Source organism: Dendrobates tinctorius, unplaced genomic scaffold (genome assembly GCF_039654945.1).
Source record: "Dendrobates tinctorius isolate UK_male_01 unplaced genomic scaffold, ASM3965494v1 ptg000160l, whole genome shotgun sequence".
Taxonomy (NCBI): domain Eukaryota; kingdom Metazoa; phylum Chordata; class Amphibia; order Anura; family Dendrobatidae; genus Dendrobates; species Dendrobates tinctorius.
The window spans coordinates 24,506,737-24,528,026 of NW_027361827.1; the positions used below are offsets into that span (position 1 = coordinate 24,506,737).

At 42.8% G+C, this 21,290-nt stretch overlaps 1 long non-coding RNA gene across 1 annotated transcript in view; it reads right to left on the reverse strand.

Moving 5' to 3' along the window:
• Window positions 1-4,745: 4,745 nt before the first annotated feature.
• Window positions 4,746-21,290, reverse strand: part of LOC141052404 (uncharacterized) — a 48,368-nt gene continuing 31,823 nt past the window's right edge. The window contains exons 2-3 of the long non-coding RNA XR_012220803.1: window positions 9,575-9,668; window positions 4,746-5,257 (exon numbers count right to left, since the gene is read on the reverse strand). This is a non-coding gene — a long non-coding RNA (uncharacterized lncRNA). The remainder of the gene's footprint in view (window positions 5,258-9,574; window positions 9,669-21,290) is intronic.

Below are 21,290 nucleotides of genomic sequence, written 5' to 3' on the forward strand. Positions count from 1 at the left end.
GACACACTGTGCTAGCATGAAGTCATGATATTGAACACCGCCTTCAGAATTTCCCATACCAACTCAAGTTGAACATGGCTTTTCACAAAAATTGAACAGTCTATGAAGCAGGTCATGGTAGATTTGCATTTAGGATTATGTCAAAATTTTTTCCAGTACTTGATTCAGCAAATACTTTCTGGCCAGTTGTTTAAAGAATGCAGTTTATTTAAACTAGTATAACAACCCTCATTTTCTGAACCCAAAGGATCTAATCTCCATCAACAAATACTTACTGTGTGCAAGTATTCCGAGCTTTCAGCTTCTGTCAACACAATCCGGTTGGTATGCTGTTGTGTGGCTCTCAACACAAGGCATCTACATGTTTGCAAGTTATTTTTTTTTCTTCCTTATATCTGGTCACTTCAAAGTGGCCTGTTACTGTCTTAGTATAGTCTTTTATTAGACATTCTTAATTATTAGGACTTTCTATGCACACACAGTCTTATGGGAGGTCTACTGAAGTCTCTATTGTCCCTAACTTCTTTTTTTTCTTCATTTAGTATATAAAATATCCACTTGTCAGTCTTACTAGGCAAAATTGGAGAAGTTAAATTTGAAATGAGAGACTCTGATGGGAACTTCTATCACTACGATACTATAATTTGAAATGTTACATTATTAATATACTTTGCTAATGCTCAATTTTATCCCCCAAATAGGTAAGACTTCACAGAAATAAAAATGTATCATGGAAAAAGATTACAGATTAGTAGGTGTAAAGAACAGAACTATACATCTAAATATACACTACTGTTCAAAAGTTTGGGGTCACCCAGACAATTTTGTGTTTTCCATGAAAACTCATAATTTTATTAACCAAATGAGATGCCAAATGAATTAAAAATCTAGTCCAGTCATTGACAAGGTTAAAAAAAAAGATTTTTATTTGAAATAATTTTCTCCTTCAAACTTTGCTTTCGTCAAAGAATGCTCCCTTTGCAGCAATTACAGCATTGCAGACCTTTGGAATTCTAGCAGTTAATTTGCTGAGGTAAACTGGAGAAATTTCACCCCATGCTTCCAGAAGCCCCTCCCACTTGTTGGTTTGGCTTGATGGGCACTTTTTGCGTACCATACGGTCAAGCTGCTCCAACAACAGCTCAATGGGGTTGAGATCTGGTGACTGCGCTGGCCACTCCATTACAGATAGAATACCAGCTGCCTGCTTCTTCCCTAAATAGTTCTTGCATAATTTGGAGGTGTGCTTTGCCCATATTAATTTTTTTCCTTTTATTAGCCAGTCTCAGATATGGCTTTTTTTTGCCACTCTGCCCTGAAGGTCGCCTCTTTACTGTAGACGTTGACACTGACATTTTGTGTGTACTATTTAATGAAGCTGCCAGTTGAGGACCTGTGAGGCGTCGAGTTCTCAAACTATAGACTCTAATGTACTTGTCTTGATGCTCAGTTGTGCAGCAGGGTCTCCCACTTCTCTTTATACTCTGGTTAGAGCCTATTTGTGCTCTCCTCTGAAGGGAGTAGTACACACCGTTGTAGGAAATCTTCAGTTTCTTGGCAACTTCTTGCATGGAATAACCTGCATTTCTAAGAACAAGAATAGACTGTCGAGTTTCACATGAAAGTTCTTTTTTCTGGCCATTTTGAGAGTTTAATGGAACCAACAAATGTAATGCTCCAGATTCTCAACTAGCTCAAAGGAAGATCAGGTTTATAGCTTCTCCAATCAGCCAAACTGTTTTCAGCTGTGCTAACATACTTGCACAAGGGTTTTCAAGGGTATTCTAACCATCCATTAGCCTTCTTACACAGTTAGCAAACACAAAGTATTATAAGAACACTGGAGTGATGGTTGTTGGAAATGGGCCTTTATACACCTATGAAGATATTACTTTACAAACCAGACATTTGCAGCTAGAATAGTCATTTACCACATTAACAATGTACAGAGTGTGTTTATGAATCATTTAATGTTAGCTTCATTGGAAAAAACTGTGCTTTTCTTTCAAAAATAAGGAAATTTCTAACTGACCTTAAACTTTTGAATGGTAGTGTACACCATGTTTTGCAAAGTGAGCGACAGCAATAATATGTGTAAAAATGTACAAGGAATAATGCATCCTTATTAGGAGAACCTCATGCACATTTGTAGGTTTGCCAATCCTGCCAAAATGGGCCAGGTTTGACTAACTTTAAATTGATGTGTATGGAGGGGGGGGGCTTTATCTAAAAAAGGACGGAAGAAACATTACAGGGTTTGTCCACAAGAAGACAAGATGTAAAAAAAAAATTGAAGGTACACTTTTTTCCAACAAATATGTAAAATAAATGTTTTACTGAATATTCCACAATACTTCTGACGAATATATCTTCTCCATTCATGTTGAGCATTGTAGGTTTTCTCAAATAATATACACACATCAAAACTGATCTATGCATCTTGTTCTTAGGAAAGAGTTTTTCTGTTATATCCATATCGATATAAAAAAAAAGTTAAACGAAAGAGACTTAGGATGTGTTCTAAAATTGTTAAAACCACCAAACAATTATACCATTTATTTAATAATTTATTCAATCACTGTAACATCTACTACTTTGAATATTATTATTAGAATTATTATTAGAGGAGCATTTAACAATTGCTTATTACTAACAATGAGATAAACATAAACAGTAATGTAGGTGTATGCCAATAATTAGTATTAGCAATCAAGGTTCAAAGGGTTAAAAATTAACTTTTAATAGGACTGTTAATTAAATTTATGATAAAACATAACCAAAAAGTGCTTTCAAATACTTGATATAAGCAAAGGGTGACACGGCATGTATGATATACCATAGCATATACTTATCCATTTGTCCATGCGCAATGCACTTTTTGGTTGTTATGTTTTCACATCATTTTAATTAGTAGTCCTATTAAAAGTTAATTTTTTATCCTTCATTGCTAATACTAATAGACTTCTAATTGGGTTACCACACCTTCTGCTATTTGCGTATACCAATAATTACTTTTTCTAATTCTTCAATCATCGTACTTGCAGAATAAATGACTGACGTATAATTTGTTACGATTACCTACAAGCAATTAACAGACCTGGAAGAAATTAACAACATCACCTATTCTGCAGCTGGTAGTGCTACAGTGCACAGCTTCCCCGCTATGTGTGTGGTCTGAATAGCAGTGACTGATGTTCCTGGATAAATCCCAGTAAAGAAAAGGAGCTGTGTTTTAAAGGCATAAAAATTCCAATCAGGTTTAATTGTCATGCCATGGTTCTATGTCTGCGAGATCCTGGTGTTTTTTTATCGCCATCATTACGTGCTGATTCCCTGTCCATTCTTTATGTGGGGTAGACGTAAAATATAAACCTCGCTGTCTTTATGTTACAAGTGACTGGCACTTTCTCTTCATTTGTACAATACTTTGCTCAATTCGGGGGTAGTCTGCTAAAATATGATATGACTTTACGATCAGGAGGTACTATAATAGCCTGTATAAAAGCCACAGTAGTAAAGAAATTGAGTGTAGTGGACTGTGAATAATACAGAGAGTCAATTGATCCAGGAAGAGAGATATAGGCGAGGTGCCAGCTGCTGTGCCAGAGTCAGTGTGATTGATCAGTGATATGGTGTAGGTGGCATCTGTGCTACTGCATTTGAATTATAGTTAGGTTATGTTCACACAGGAGTATAACAATGTGTCCGATTTTCATCCACAAAAAAAAATTAATTTTTCATCTATATAGTTTTTGCAGTGCAAGAGACTGTACTGAGTCTTTGCATTTCTTCTTGTAAAGGAGGAAATATATATTTTTAAAGTACAAAGGAAAATGACCCAAAATCCTGACATTTAACAGTGACTGTCTATCTTACCATTTTTTACACATCTATTTTACTAGTCATATTTGACATCTGTACCTGCCACACTATTCATACAGCATTTTAGGTGCCAACTTTCTGCCATGTACCTACCTAGCCTTTCTAAATACAACATTTTTGTGAACTGAGTTTTTTTTGTTAAAAAAAACTTTAAAAAATATAGGTATATCACTGTGCATGTGCATGCCTATTTAGTAGTCCAGTTTGAGAACAGTACATACCACATTTATAGTTGGGCTTTCTACCACATTTTGCTTTCTGTACTTGTGGCTGCCTACCTAGCATTTCCCCACTTTTTGTCATGGCTTGAAAAATTGGAGTGGAAAAGCTTTATATTGTTGTACAAAATGAATGATAAAAAAATAAGTGGCAATGGACACGGTAGTGTAAAAGGAAGAAAAACATACCATGGGTAAAAATGTAGAATCTGCTAGCAGCAGAAGAATCACCATCATCACTTGAACTACCTGTCTAGGTAGTAGTACTGTCAAACTCGAGCCACAATTGGCCTAGTTTGCATCCAGAAAGTGTATTATTGAGGAACAAGCATTAGAAGTACATATTGTACTCATCTCAATCACAGCAGGGTGACATTACCTCTGACAGCGACTTCGTCAGTTTGAGTTAGTGTTCTGCATCGACTGGTAGACCTGATCAAAAATGACTAAGAAGGATCTTTTTTTAATGTCTTTTTAATTTTGAATTACATGAAAAATCTGTGATTATGTTATTAAATGGCCTGTTGGTTACAACAAGTTACCACCTTTTTGTATTTTGAGGTAATTTTGACATTACTAAAGCAAAAGTTGTGTTAAAGAGGTTGAATACAGTCTTAGGCGACTTCAGAGTGTGACACAGATATTTTCAGGGTAATTGGAAGCATTGCAGAATTCATGATCAATTTACTGATTGAGGACTGCTGTAGAGGAGGCCTGTCAAAGATGTCGGAGCTGTAAACTAGCTAAACCTCCAAAGCAGAGGGCCCCAACGCAGACCATAGTGACTTCTGCTCACTTGGAGCAATTGATGATTGACTACTAAGCGGTAAGCCCGGCACATTTCGGGTATTGACATTTTCTGGTGATAACCATCCACTTCACCAAGTTTGCTATAGTCATTCCGACCCGGGATCAGACTGCTGAGTCGGCTGCACAGGCCATTTGTCGAGACATCATCTGGGTGTATGGTTGCCCGAAAAGGATCAATTCTGACCAAGGCGCTTGCTTCCAAGGTCGAGTGATGGAAGAGTTACATCATTTGTACCGGATTAAAAAGTCAAGAACCACACCCTATCATCCTCAGGGGAATGAAGCTTGTGAGCACTTTAATTAGTTAGTTCATCGTAGCATGTTGCGGCCCTGTCTGTCCCAGAGTCCTGAGGAAGGAAAAGGAGTGCCAAACTTCACCAATGCATCTACTTTGACAGTTCTCGACTTTAATGAAGAAGAGATGCCAGCCTCGCCCCCAGACCTTAATAATTCACTGTCTACCACCCCCAGGGAAGTGAGCACTGAAGTGCCAATGCTCAAAGCAACAGAAACGGCAGGCTAATCGGACCAAAATATCCCCTAGTCTCCTACTAGTCAACCTGGATTATGCCGATCGGAGCGAACAACAGCTGGAGTACCCCCCACTTGTTATGATCAAGATCAAGATCAATTGATCTGGCAGCAAATCATTCAAGGAGTGAAAGAATGTGAATGTCTGGTGAAGGAGCTCATCCATGGAATGGTGATTTAAAGGAGAATGGGAGTGTAAGGAAGGAGACCAGGCTGTGAGTACCTATGAGACACTGGGTCCGGAACTGCCGAGGCCATGTCCAGTGTTGCAGGGGAGAAGGAAATGGAAGCCGGACAGGACCCGTGACCTAGAGACAAGGGGCACGGTAAGCTGGGGGAAGACAGAGAGTTGAGAGCGGGAAAAGATAGAAAGTTGCCACCGGAAGGAAGAAAAAGCAGGGACCGGCTGCATGCTGTGGAGCGAGTTGAAGCGCAGAGCAGAGACCTGGGGTGGGGTTATTGAGGACTTCCAGCTACCGTTGGGTGCACAGAGAGAGGGGCGCCGAGTGAAGCAGTGCGGTGCAGGTAATCAGGTACCAGCGGGTTTACTGAAGAACAAGCGCCAAGTGAGACATCGTGGTGCATGCATCCAGTTGTTGGCAGGTGCGCAGGGGAGCACACGCTTAGAAGAGGCATGTGCAGAGCCTCACAATTCAGCTCTGCTGTTCAATGGACTAGAGGTTCAGCGGGCGAAACCGGAGACTGCCCACTGTCGCCAGAAACGTGACCGTGTGTTGGGCAGGAAAGCTTGAAGACACAGTGTTGTTCACCGCTGGCATTACATCATCTATTGGACTACAGGGGACTAAAAGACAGCGGAGTCATGATAAGTTAAAGTTTATAGAGAGACTGTTACGTTGAACCACATTTATACTGTTTAACCTATTTTCCCCCTTCCTGTTATCTCCCTGCCAGGAGTTCATTATTGTTAATTAAACCCCACTCCTGCTAACCCTTGCTCTGTGCCTCTGCGTTACTGCATCTGTTCACCTGCATTATAGTTACAGTAGTAAAATTATAAGCATTTCATAAGGCTGTGTGCACACGCTGCGGATTTTGCTGCGGTTCCGCAGCGGTTTTGGCCGCTGCGGACCCGCAGCAGTTTTTGCTGCGGTGTACAGTAGCATGATTCCCTATGGGAATCAAAAACCGCAGTGCAGACGGTGCGGAATTTTCCGCGCGGATTATCTGCGGTTTTCAATCCGCAGAAAGAATTGACATGTCAATTCTTTCTGCGGATTCCCCTGCGGTTTGCCATCTCCTCCATTGAGGAGATGAAAAACCGCAGGGCAAAACCGCAGAGCAGTCCGCAGGTAAAACCGCAGGTATTTTGACCTGCGGTTTCACCTGCGGATTTTACAAAATCCGCGTGGATGAATCCGCACCTTTTCCGCAGCGTGTGCACACAGCCTTAGTCTTTACATTTTTATTGACAAATACATCAGGCTTATGCAAACAATGTGTACAGTTTTAACCCCTTTCTTTTAAGACTTTTGCAGTTCACCTTGGCTTGCTAGATATTATCTACTGGGCCAAATCCTGACTGATGACAACTCATTCTTGTCTAATCAGTGCTTGGTGTTTAATAGAATTTCTATGTTTGTGTTTGTCTCTCTGCTTTGAGGATTGATCATAGTTTGTCAATGGGATTGAAATCTAGTAAGTTTCCCAGACCCAAAATTTTAATGTTTAATTCGCCCAGCCACTTAGTTCTCACGTTTGCCTTGTCACTTTGGACTCCATTATGCCGGAAATAGCATTGTCCTGGATCATTGGAAAATCATTCTTCCAGATGTTCCAAACAGTCTGAAGGAGGCTTTATCAGAAAGCACTTACATTGCCTCAGCTCTCAGTACTATACTCGGGTACTCAGGGGGTGTAATGATTTGACAGATTCCACTAGCACATTATGCAATCCAGCAGACCTGCCTGCATGTTTGGTACATTTGGAATCCCATCTCTATTCTAATCTGACCCACTGCTGTGGTCTTTCTGATATACTAGAAAAACAATATTCACACAATTGCAAATACACACCAGGATGGTTCATTTTTGAAGGCACAAGTGTGTAAAGGGGGTTTTACACATAGCGATATCGCTAACAATATCGCTAAAGCATCACCGATTTGGTGATGCAGCAGCGATATCGCTATGTGTGATACTTACCTCCGACTGGCTCCCCCGCTGTCCATCGCTGATCGCGCGAGATCACGCAGCTCCATTTCTCGTCGGGCGCTTCCTGCTGGGCTTCCTGCTGGCGCTGACGAGCGACGCGTGGACGCGGACGGAGGACGTCAGGATCGCCGCGTCTGAAAGGTAAGTATCGTCCACTGTATCGCTGCTGCATCGCTGTGAGATCTGCCTGTGTGGTAGCTCACTAGCGATCATTTAGCGATGCACCAGCGATCCTGACCGGGTCGTATCGTTGTCGGGATCGCGATCCTTTACTGTAAGGTGAAAGAGGGCGGTAGCCGTGAACGAGCTGCTGCTCCAAATAGCCCCAGCACTTTACAGAAAAATTGTGTCCCAGTCCCAATGTGCTGTCAGGTATGGGGTGTATCACACTCACTTGTAATCCGAAGGCCTTCGCCGTCTGAAGATGTTTACTGGACAGTCCAACCCAATTCATCATTTGCTCTCCCCACCTCCTACTCCCAATTTAATTGCTCTTCCCACTCCATATTAGTCATTTGCACTCTCTCACTCCTAATTAGTCACTTAGGGTGCCGTTACACTTAGCGATGCACCAGCGATCTCGACAACGATATGGATCGCTGGTGCATCGCTAAGTGATCGCTAGTGGCATGCCAAACAGGCAGATCTCACCATAGCAGCGGTCGGGGGTCGCTACTTACTTGTCAGACGCGGCGATCCTGACGTCCTCCCGCCCACGTCCACGCGTCACTCGTTGGCGCCACAGGAAGCCCAGCAGGAAGCGCCCGACGAGAAATGGTCCAGGACGTTCTCGCGCGATCAGCGATAATCAGCGGGGGAGCCGGTCGGAGGTAAGTACCACATGTAGCAATATCGCTGCTGCGTCGCAAAATCGGTGATGTTACAGCGATACTGCTAGCAATATCGCTATGTGTAACGGGCCCTTTACTCTCCCAATTCATCATTTTCTCTCCCCACACCCCCACTTCCAATTCACCATCTGTTCTCCCCACCCCTCACTTCCAATTCATCATTTGCTCTCCCAACCCCCCACTCCTAATTCACCATTTGCTCTCTACCCAGCCACTCCCAATTCCTCATTTGCTCTACTCACCCCCCACTTCCAATTCATCACTTGCTGCTAAGACCATTTAATTAATTCTATTCAAAAAAACTCCTTTTACTTAACTTACCTTCCATACAATCCCCTGCAGCTCCACTTGTGGACTGGTATCCTGGCGCTCTTACATGACGGCGCATACGCACCATCACAAGCGTGTCACAGGGGATGTGGAGGGACTCCCTTGGAGCTGCATGGCCGTTACATAACACCAAATTTAAACTTAATTTAAGTTACTGATCTAACAATTGGTCTGCATACAGATTCATACAGCTCTCTTATAACATAATTTTTCATTTATATGGAGTAAAGACTAGCTCTCTAAAGTGGTGGTTGCAAGTGGACAGATTTTTTATATATTTTTTATTACTGGGAATGGAGCTATTAATTATTGCATTCCCACCACTGTTTGCATTATTGCCTATGGCATTGTCAGATATAGCCATATTAATAAGTCAGTGTTTATGCTGTGGATATTTTATAACATAAGTTGAGGCAACCTCTATAAATGGAAGCAGCTTATAAAGTAGCATGGGTTTTACAATTGAATTATCTAAATTACATGTTTGAATAGCAATTTAAATTAATGTTATCTACATTTAATTTATGAATAGTATACTCTATAAATTATTCTTTAAATCATACAATATACGGTAAGCAACCTCTTAAAAAGTCTTCCACAGTCAGCACATGTGCTAAAGCTAACAGACATTTGTAGGTATTACAGGTTATGACAAAGAATAGTGACTATACACAAAAGAAATAACAAATACATATAGTAAATGAGGCTAGGGTCACATGTCATATCCTTTTCTTGTCATGTCCTCTGTCTGTTTGTTTAAGTTGTCAGACAAAATACCTTGTTTTGCGGCTTCTGACTTGCACCTGCTTTCACACTGCAAGGGTCACTGTGAAAGTGTAGAGTCTGGTGTCCGATTACAGCAGGACAAGTGCTATATGAAGAATCATTAACAAAAAGAATCAGTGACTACAACGCGTAACTAACATACGGTATTTGCGCAGAAAAAACAATCTGTATGCAAACTGTAGCATAAACAATTTTTGCGTGTGTTGTTTTCTTTGGATGTGCTTTGGATGAGCTACTGTGATCTCTATGTCTATATGCTTTGACACACTGTACACCTTTTTGGGGCTCCGCCGTGTCCTCCTGTGTCCGCGGGAAAAGTAAACTCCCAGCTGGGGCAGTCTCTCTCTCTCAAAATCGGGACTGTCTTGCTGGATCCAGGACGGTTGGGAGGTATGAATGCTCCCCACCTTACACCTCATACACACACGGTTCCGGTTTGCAAGCCCCGTACACACACGACTCCGCTCTGTACACCTTGTATACACATGGCTCTGCTCCATACACACGGCTTTACTCTGTACACCCCATACACACTCGTCTCTGCTCCGCTCTGTACACTTTGTACACACATGGCTCCGTTCCATACACCTCGTACACACACGGCTCCGCTCTGTACACATCCGAATCCACTCCTCACACCTCGTACACACGCGGCTCCGTTCCTCACACCTCGTACACACGCAGCTCCGCTCCCCACACCTCGTACACACACGGCTCCGATCCGTACAACTCGTACACACACGGCTCCGATCCGAACAACTCGTACACACGCGGCTCCGCTCCATACACCTCGTACACATGCGGCACCGCTCCGTACACCTCGTAAACATGCCACTCCGCTCTGTACACCTCATACACATGCGGCTCCGATCCATACACATGCGGCTCCGCTCTCTACACATGCGGCTCTGCTACATCCACCCTGTAAACCCCTCTTGACCCCACACGTAAACTTTACCTCATCCAGCATGATGACAACCAGCACAGACAGCAAAGTAGCGTCCTGCATACACTGAGGCACTGGGCCCTGATCATGTGACCCCTAAGTCCTCCCCTCCTGTGACCTCATCATAGGTCCTGTGCGTGCAGAGAATCCCATTCCCAGCGATGTCATTGCTGAGATTTATCAGGGCTTCGGTGATCGGTGCAGGGGGGGCATGGCGGCGACCATTGGGAGCTATGTACGGTATCCCAGACAGCGTGAGTGGGGCCCGGCACTTGCCCGGGTGCTGAGGCCGGCCCTGGATGTAAGTGTTATCTGGTCAGGGAACCCCTCCCTGCTTCCAGGCATGTCATCACCCCCCTGTGAGGGAGGCAATGCCACTGTGGCAACTGGACTCCTGGGGTGCCACACACAGTAGGTACTGAAGTTGCTCAGGCACCTCAATACAGGGAAGGGCACCTTAAATACCTAATGCCTCCCAGCTATAGACTGGGGATATTTCTGGAGTACGCATGCTAGTAGAATCATGTTTTGTTTTTTTTTCCTTTCCAAAAACATTATACATTGTGAAGGCCACAATGGGGGATATTATACTATATGGATGTCAAAGAGGGGACAGTTTACTGTGAAGGGACCAGATAGAAGGATATTATACTGTATGGGGCTAGAATGGGGGGCATTATTCTGTATAGGGGCCACACAAGGGACATTATACTGTATAGAGTCCTTATAGGGGGACATAGTACTATATGGGGGCCAGAGAGGGGATATTATACTCTATGAGTGTCAGAATGGGGGACATTATACTGTTTTATGGCTACAAAGGGAAACATACTGTATGTGGGCCACAGTGGTAGACATTGGAGAATATTTAAATATATAGTGGTGGTATTGTACTTTTTGAGGTTCCATAGAGGGAGAGATTATACTGTATGTGGTCACAGATGGGAACATTAAACTGTATGAGGGTCAGCATTGGGGACAATATACTGCATGAGGTCACAGAAAGGGATATTACAACTATATTGAGGTTCAGAATAGGGGACATTATATTATACTGAGGAATTTTATTTATAGGACTACTATGGGGACATTAGCAATGCCCGCAATGTGAACCCATATATTTACAATATCCCGTTTCTTGCTTCTTACACTATTAATTATTAATTTATGAGGCCACAATGTTTTACATCTTTCCAATTGTGTCAAGGCATAAAAAGTAGACAGTAGGGATGAGCGAGCACTAAAACCAACGAGAAATTGCATTTTAAGGAAAAAAAATTATTAAACTTTTTTCCCGAATATAATGACTTGTATATCAGGCAAAATTTTAAAAGGATTTATAATTATATATATATATATATATATATATATATATATATATAGTAAGGTAGCGCTTGTTATTCAGATAGGGGACACTCGCTTGGCAGCCAAAGAATCAGATCCGGCACGGGTTTTCCATAAAACAATCTCAGTCCATGCGGTTTATTCATGCATCATAAACCATCAAAGCAATAGAAAACAGCATAGCATCCATGACATAGCTTCACTCTGTCCAGCCTGTGGTCACACAGGATATGCAATGTTCCAAACGCAGGCTCTTCAGCCTCACAGTTATCTCACCCATCAGGGTTCCCTCATGGCTGCTCCAGCTCACTGCAGACGTCCATTCCCTCCAGGGAACTATCAGGCACGTGCAGCCATTAAACACAGCATTCACTTGCTGTCAGGAAGACAGCCCCATCTCTCTCAGACGGGACCTTCCAAAACGGACCAACCAGGTCCCAGCATTTACTCATGTGACCTACCCTGGCCACCTTATATGGTCTGTAGCCACACCCACCAGGTCACATGGCTATGACCTCATCACAGGTCCTTCAACCACTCATACACATTTTACAATAGCGTTCTTAACCTCACCACTGGGTGGGTTTGTAGGTAACTGGTCTCGCCCGTCTCACCAGCTACCTAGAGACTTCTCAAACACATTGAAACAGCACCTCAGCAGTATCACTGCTGATCAACATACACACAAGTCTCCATCCCAAGGCCACCCACCTTGAGATACATAACGGTCATTCAGCATTCTGCCACTCATCCTCTCTCCTGGGACATCCACACAGCGCCCCCTAGCGGACATAGTGGTCACTACACCACTATATATATATATATATATATATATATATATATATATACTAGCTGAAGAGCCCGGCGTTGACTGGGCATAGTAACCAACTGTGGTTAGTTATAACAAATTACAATGATTATATTTCACATAAAAATAATTCACATCATATATTCAACACTACAGATTTGCAACACAAATTAACTAAACGATTACCCAAGTATTGATAGTAATTTATTTTCAACTCATTCAAGAGCCTTTTGATAAACAACATTTTTGGTTTTTCCTTTCGGTGCAAAGATGAACAGATTTTTGGCAGTTCCAACTCTTGAACAGACCACGTAAAGTTGACCATGAGAAAAGCATGGAGATTGCAAATCGATCCGTATTACTTTCAAGGACTGTCCCTGAGCATTGTTAATGGACATTGCAAATAGCAGTTGAACTGGAAACTGGAGGTGTTTAAAATAAAAAAACAAATCAGATGGAATGAGTGGAATTCTTGGAATGAAAATGTCCTCTCCTTTGGCACATCCTGTTTCTGAGCTGTGTACCTAAACCTCTCCTGTGTGAGACTTTCTGCTGAGCTGTGTATCTAATCCTATCGTGTGTTACTGACTGCTCAGCCGTGTATCTAATCCTATCCTGTGTGATACCGTCTGCTGAGCCATGTATCTAACCCTATCCTTTGTGATACTGACTGCTGAGCCGTATATCTAATCCTATTCTGTTTGAGCTGGAAACTGGAGGCGTATTCTGTGTGATACTGTCGGCTGAGCCGTCTATCTAATACTATTCTGTGTGATACTGTGTGCTGAGCTGTGTATCTAATCCTATCCTGTGCGATACTGTCTGCTGAGCCGTGTATCTGTTCCTATCCTTTGGATACTGACTGCTGAGCTGTGTATCTAATCCTATCTTGTGTGATACTGACTGCTGAGCTGTGTATCTAATCCTATCCTGTGTGATACTGACTGCTGAGCCATGTGTCTAATCCTCTCCTGTGTGATACTGACTGCTGAGCTGTGTATCTAATCCTATCCTGTGTGATACTGACTGCTGAGCTGTGTATCTAATCCTATCGTGTGTGATACTGGGCTCCTTGTTGTGATTTCTCTCTCTGGCTTCCCTCTGGTGATTACTGAAGATAGTGGAGCTGGTCAGATTGAGAGTTCTCTTTCTGGGCTCCCTCTGGTGGTTACTGGAGGTAGTGTAGCTGATCTGCTTGACAGAGGCTTGCCACCTGATAATGAGGAAGACGATTGGAGATCTGGGGTTTCTGATTGGGATTTAAGACAGCTGACTCCCTCTATCCCTGCTGGTGATTTTCTTCCTGTGCCTCCTGAGGTCTGATGTCTTCTGCTCTTTCCCTGCATGTTCAGGTAAGTGGTTCATTTGCTATTCTGTTTGCATTTGATCTGGTTTTGTTTATCTCTGCTTTGTGCGGGTCAGCTAGCTCCGGCTGGGGCTGTGCTGAATGACCACCCATTTGTTACTGCATGTGCCAGTTTGTTTTGTCTCCTTTTATATTGTTCTCTTTTTGCTTTGCTTTCAGAATATACCAGAGTGCTGATATAGTGGGGGCGAAGTCGTGCGACTTCAGTGTTTTTGTGCATCAGACATGTTGGACTTTTTGCAGGGTTTTTTGCGTGATTGCAGACAGTGTCTTTCCTTTCCTGTCCTGTCTAGTCAGTGTGGGCCCCATCATTTGCTCAGTATATTTTTCTGCCTGCGTTTGTGTTTTCATCTTGTCTCACCAACAATATATGTTTGGGGGCTATCTATTCCTTTGGGGTCTGCTCCGGGGAAGTTTAGATTTCCCCTTTCTTGTTTTAGGCTTAGTTAGCTCTCCGGCTGTGCCGATGCGTCTAGGATCATTGTAGGTACGCTCCACAGCTACTGCTAGTTGTGTGGACAGGATCAGGGATCTGCATCCACTTAGTTACCAACCTCTCTGGTTTTCTGTGGCTTAGCCTGGCCTGCTATCCTTCTCGGTGACCCATTCATAACAGAATCAGCAGCCTAACTGTAGACTCTAGGGTACTCTAAAGAAGAAAAGAATTTAAAAAAAAAAAAAAGTGTCAGAATTTTTTTTACATATATATTTTTTTTTTTTCTGGGGCTGTAGGAGAATATTTTTGTCTAAATGGAGACTAAGCAGTTGTCTGATTGTGTTGAGCAGCTCTCTGCTGAAGTGCAGGGAATTTTTGCCTATCTCGCTCAATCATCTGCTGTTGAACCAATAATCCCTACTCCTGATGTGTTTTCTGAGGATCGGTCTAAATTTTTGAATTTTAAGAATAATTGTAAATTATTTTTTGCTTTGAAATCTAACTGATCTAATCTGTGCAGCAGGTTAAAATTGTCATCTCCCTGCAACGTGGCGATTCCCAGGATTGGGCCTTTTCTTTGACACCCCGAGATCCTATTCTGGCTAATGTGGATGTGTTTTTTCAAGCCTTGGGGTTGTTGTATGATGAACCTAATGCTATTGATCAAGCTGAGAAAACTTTATTGGCATTGAACCAGGGTCAGGATTCTGCGGAGTTATATTGTCAAAAATTCCGAAAGTGGCCGGTCCTTACTAAATGGAATGACGATGCCCTACAGCTCTCTTTCAGAAGGGTTTGGCAGAAACCGTAAAAGATGTTATGGTGGTATTTCCTGTTCCCTCTGGTCTTGACGACTCTATGTCATTGGCCATTCAAATTGATCAGCGTCTACGTGAACATAAAACTACATGAGAGCCACCTTTCAAACGAACTTCTGAACCCACGCAATGTGATAGGGTTTTGTCTAGGGCGCAATGTGAGGAGTTTAGAAGGCGTAATAAGTTGTGTTTTTTCTGCGGGGACGCCTCTCATATTATTCCTGTCTACCCTAAACGAGAAAAGCGTTTTGCTCACACATTTGCGGTGGGCAGTGTACAGCCTAATTTCTTTTTGGCAATTACCCTGATCTGCTCTTTGTCTACATTTTCCGCTTAAGCTTTTGTTGATTCAGGAGCAGCTTTGAATCTGATGGATTTGGACTTTGCTAAACGTTATGGTTTTCCCATGATACCCCTGCGGACTCCTATCCCTTTTTAGGGGTATTGATGCTACTCCCTTGGCGGAGCATAAACCCCAGTTTTGGACCCAGGTGATAATGCGGGTCGCCCCGGACCACCAAGAAAATTTTAAATTTTTGGTGTTGCACAATTTGCATGATACTATTGTTCTGGGTTTCCCTTGGTTGCAAACTCATAATCCTGTTTTAGATTGGAAATCTGTGTCTGTGGTGAGTTGGGGTTGTCAATGTGTTCTTAGTGACACTCCTGTTTTCTCCACCTCTCCCCAGTCTCATGATATTCCTGACTATTTGGCTGATTTTTCTGATGTATTCAGTGAGAGTAAGTCTGCGTCTTTGCCTCCTCATAGGAGTTATGATTGTGCAAATGAGTTAATGCCCGTGCCAGGATCCTGTCAGTGCCGGCGTGCAGCCTCCGCTGAGCAGGGACTCACCCACACTGTAGGGGGGCCCCGGGTCAGGTACAGCCAGAAAGTACAGATACACAGGACCTGTGGACGCTGAAGTTTAGCAAGCAGTCACAGGACCTACGGTCATGTGACTGCAAGGGGGCGGGGCTTAGCATCCTGCTTTCAGAGATGGCAGGACACTATACAGAAATACTCAGAGTCAGGCAAAACGGAGGTCATACACAGATATATCAGTAAAGTACCAGGAATGAGATAGAACGGATAGTCAGGGCCAAGCAAAAGTCAAAACCAAACAGACATAGAAGGTACCAAGCAGAATCCAAAGCAATATACAGAGAACAGACTGAGTCGTACACAGAGAATCAAGCAAACAGAACACAGCACAAACACACTCAGGGGTTACCACACAATGCCAAGGGCGAAAGTTTAACTGACGGGGGATGGGAGCTTCCTGAGGCTATAAGAAGCTTTCCCAGAGCCAATGAGAGGCCACCATAATAGGTCCCAGGTGTGCAGGTAAGAGTCTGCACTGAGATCAAAACATTAACCCCAGAAGTGCCGGTCACCCAGCACTTGTATCATGACAGCCCGGGTGTAAATTTCCCAAGGGTCGGCTTTTCAACTTATCGGTACCCGAACATGATGCTATGCGATCTTAAATCAAGGAGTCATTGGAGAAGTGTCATATTAGACCATCATCTTCAACTTTAGGTGCTGTTTTTTTTTGTGGCCAAGAAAGATGGTTCATTAAGGCCATGTATTGACTATTGTTCCCGGCCAAGATACAGGCCATTTATGATTGGGTTGAGCCCACTTCTTTGAAGGCTCTCCAGAAGTTTTTGGGTTTTGCTAATTTCTACCGTAAATTTATAAGTAATTTTTCTGGTATTGTTAAACCACTAACTGATTTGACCAAAAAGGGCTTTGATGTGGTGAATTTGCCTCCAGAGGCAGTTTCAGCATTTCAGGAGCTTAAGCGGAGATTCACTTCTGCTCCGGTTCTACGGCAACCTGATGCCTCACTCCCATTTCAGGTGGAGGTATATGCTTCTGAGATTGGTGCAGGAGCCGTTTTGTCCCAAAGAGATCCGGTGACTTCTAAGATGAATCCCTGTGCCTTCTTTTCTCGAAAATTCTCCCCATCTGAACGTAACTATGACGTGGGGAATCGGGAATTGTTGGCCATGAAATGGGCATTTGAAGAGTGGAGACATTGGTTGGAGCGAGCTAGACATCAAGTTGTGGTCCTCACAAGAATTTAATTTATCTTGAATCAGCCAAACGCTTGAATCCTAGACAGGCTAGGTGGGCCTTGTTTTTCACGCGTTTTAATTTTGTGGTCTCATTTCTTCCGGGCACTAAGAGTGTTAAGGCGGACGCCCTTTCTAGGAGTTTGTTTGCGGATTCTCTTGATGTGACCAAGCCTACTACCATTCTAAATGAGGGTGTAGTTCTTTCCGCCATCTCACCCGGTTTGAGACGTGCCCTGGAGGAATTTCAGGAGGACAAACCTGAACGTTGCCCTATGGGAAAATTGTATGTCCCTGACCAGTGGAGGAAAAGAGTATTGTCTGAAATTCATTGCTCTGCGTTGGCTGGTCATCCAGGTATTTTTGGTACCAGAGATTTGGTGAGTCAGTCTTTTTGGTGTCCTGCCTTATCTTGTGATGTCAGGAATTTTGTGCAGTCCTGTGGGACTTGTTCTCGGTTCAAGCCCTGTTCTCGTTCTAATGGGTTGTTGATGCCCCTGCCGGTGTCCAGGAGGCCATGGACTCATATCTCAATGGATTTTATTTCTGATCTTCCTGTCTCTCAGAGGATGACTGTTATCTGGGTGATCTGTGATAGATTTTCTAACATGATCCATCTTGTACCACTCCCAAAGTTGCCATCTTCTTCTGAGTTGGTGCCCTTGTTTTTACAACAGGTGGTTCGGTTACACGGGATTCCTGAGAACATTGTGTCGGACAGAGGAGTCCAGTTTGTTTCCAGATTTTGGAGAGCTTTTTGTTCCAAACTGGGAATTCAGCTATCTTTCTCCTCTGCATTTCATCCTCAGACCAATGGGCAGACTGAGAGAACAAACTAGACTTTGGAATCCTATTTGAGATGTTTCATATCTGCTGATCAGGATGACTGGGTCTCATTTTTGCCCTTGGCCAAATTTGCGCTAAACAGTAGGGCTAGTTCTGCCACTTTGATGTCTCCTTTCTTTTGTAACTTTGGGTTTCATCCTCAATTTTCTTCGGGGCAGGTTGAATCTTCGGCCTGCCCAAGTGTGGATTCTGTGGTAGAGAGAATGCAGCAGATTTGGGACCAAGTGGTGGATAAGTTGTCCCACTCTCAGGAAAAAGCCCAACGGTTCTCCAACCGGCATAGGACCATTGGTCCCCGGTTTAAAGAGGGTGATATGGTTTGGTTGTCTTCAAAGAATATTCCTATAAAGATTGCGTCTCCAAAATTCAAGCTAAGATTCATTGGACCTTAAAAGATTTTGGAAATCCTTAATCCCGTTTCTTTCCGTTTGGCTCTTCCAGTTACTTTTAAGATTCATAACGTGTTCCATAAATCCTTGTTGAAGAGGTTTGTAGAGTCAGTAGTTTCCATGGCGGCGCCTCCTGACCCTGTATTGGTCAAAGGTAATTTGGAGTATGAGGTAGAGAAAATATTAGATTCTCGTTTGGCTACACGGAGACTCCAGTACCTGGTCAAATGGAAGGGTTATGGCCAGGAGGATAATTCTTGGGTCTCTGCTTCTGACATTCATGCCGAAAGATTGGTTCGTGCTTTTCACCGGGCACATTCTGACCGGCCTGGTGGCGTGGATGAGGGTTTGGTGACCCCTCCTCAAGGTGGGGTACTGTTGTGAATTCTCTCTCTGGCTTCCTTCTGGTGATTACTGAAGATAGTGGAGCTAGTCAGATTGAGAGTTCTCTTTCTGGGCTCCCTCTGGTGGTTACTGGAGGTAGTGGAGCTGATCTGATTGACAGAGGCTTGCCACCTGATAATGAGGAAGACGATTAGAGATCTGGGGTTTCTGATTGGGATTTAAGACAGCTGACTCCCTCTATCCCTGCTGGTGATTTTCTTCCTGTGCCTCCTGAGGTCTGATGTCTCCTGCTCTTTCCCTGCATGTTCAGCTAAGTGGTTCATTTGTTATTCTGTTTGCATTTGATCTGGTTTTGTTTATCTCTGCTTTGTGTGGGTCAGCTAGCTCCAGTTGGGGCTGTGCTGAATCACCACCCATATGTTACTGCATGTGCCAGTTTGTTTTGTCCCCTTTTATATTGTTCTCTTTTTGCTTTGCTTTCAGAATATTCCAGAGTGCTGATATAGTGGGGACGAAGTCGTGCGACTTCAGTGTTTTTGTGCATCAGACGTGTTAGAATTTTTGCAGGGTTTTTTGCGTGATTGCAGACAGTGTCTTTCCTTTCCTGTCCTGTCAAGTCAGTGAGGGCCCCATGTGTTTTCATCTTGTCTCAGCGGCAATATATGTTTGGGGGCTATCTATTCCTTTGGGGTCTGCTCTGGGGCAGTTTAGATTTCCCCTTTCTTGCTTTTGGCTTAGTTAGCTCTCCGGCTGTGCCGAGGCGTCTAGGATCATCATAGGTACGCTCCACGGCTAGTGCTAGTTGTGTGGACAGGATCAGGGGTCTGCATCCGCTTAGTTACCAACCTCTCTGGTTTTCTGTGGCTTAGCCTGGCCTGCTATCCTCCTCGGTGACCCATTCATAACAGCTCCCCCTGCAGTCTGTGTCAGAGGGTGGTCTGTGTTGGCACGGTAATAAATTGTGCTATTTCCAGCTTTACAGAAGGACGATAACACCATAGATATGATAACAATAATAGGCAAAATTGTTTGGTGAATTGGAACGCGTGGGGTTAAAATTTCGCCTCACAGCATAGCCTATGACACTCTCAGGATCCAGACGTGTGAATATGCAAAATTTTGTGGCTGTAGCTGTGATGGTGCAGATGACAATCCCGGACATACACACATACATACATACACACACACACATTGAGCTGTATATATTAGATATATATATATAAAATTTAGGTAAACCAAAATTGACTTTTTTTATTAACAAATAGGACATTTCAGTGTAATTTATGAAGGAAGCAAGAACTGCCAAATATAAGAGACTCATATACACCCTATGGGTGAGAAATATGATATCGATAAATTTTGAACAAGTTTTTTTATGCTTTTATAGCAACGAAATGTACCCAAGAAGATGTAATACTCTATGGGTGAGCAATATAACACTGATACATTTTGAACAAGTATTTTGAGGGTTATATACCAACAAAATGTACTCCAGAGCATGGAATAGTCTATGGATGATCAATCTAATACCGTTAAAATTTTGAACAATTTTTTGATGCTTATATAGCAATAAAATTTACCCAACAAGATATCACCCCCTATGGATGAGCAATATAATACCAATACTTTTTTAATAAGTTTTTTGAGGGTTACATACTAACGAAATGTGCTCTAGACCATGGAATAGTCTATGGGTGATCAATATAATAACAATAATATTTTGAACACTTTTTTTGAGGGTTATATAACAGCAAAATGTACTCAAGAGCATGTAATATTGTATGGCTGAGAAATGTAACCCAGGAGAATTTTGAAACATTTTTTTTTGTATTATATATCACAAAAATGTACCCCAGAACATGGAAGAGTGTATGGGTAACAAATCAAGCAAAGTTTTCAAATGCTTTTTTCTATTGTTATATACCACCAACAGTACAGACACAGAGGGCTATTAAATGCAAAAAGCATGTGAGAACATGATGCGAGGAACCTGGTTTTGGTAAAAAATTTTGTATGAGCCACACAGGGATATTTAGCTTAATGCATTGAGGCGATAGGCCAGTCTGAACAAATGCATTTTTAGGACACGCTTAAAACTGTGGGGATTGGGGATTAATCGTATTAACCTGGGTAGTGCATTCCAAAGAATTGGCGCAGCACGTGAAAAGTCTTGGAGACGGGAGTGGGAGGTTCTGAGGATTAGAAAAAGAAAGTTTGCATGTTTTACTAAGAAGAGCACAACTTAGTCCATATACTGTGTCTGGTATTTCAGTTTTAAAAGGCGTAAAAATTGATCCACTTCCCACTTACGAAATTAAGGACTAGTACAA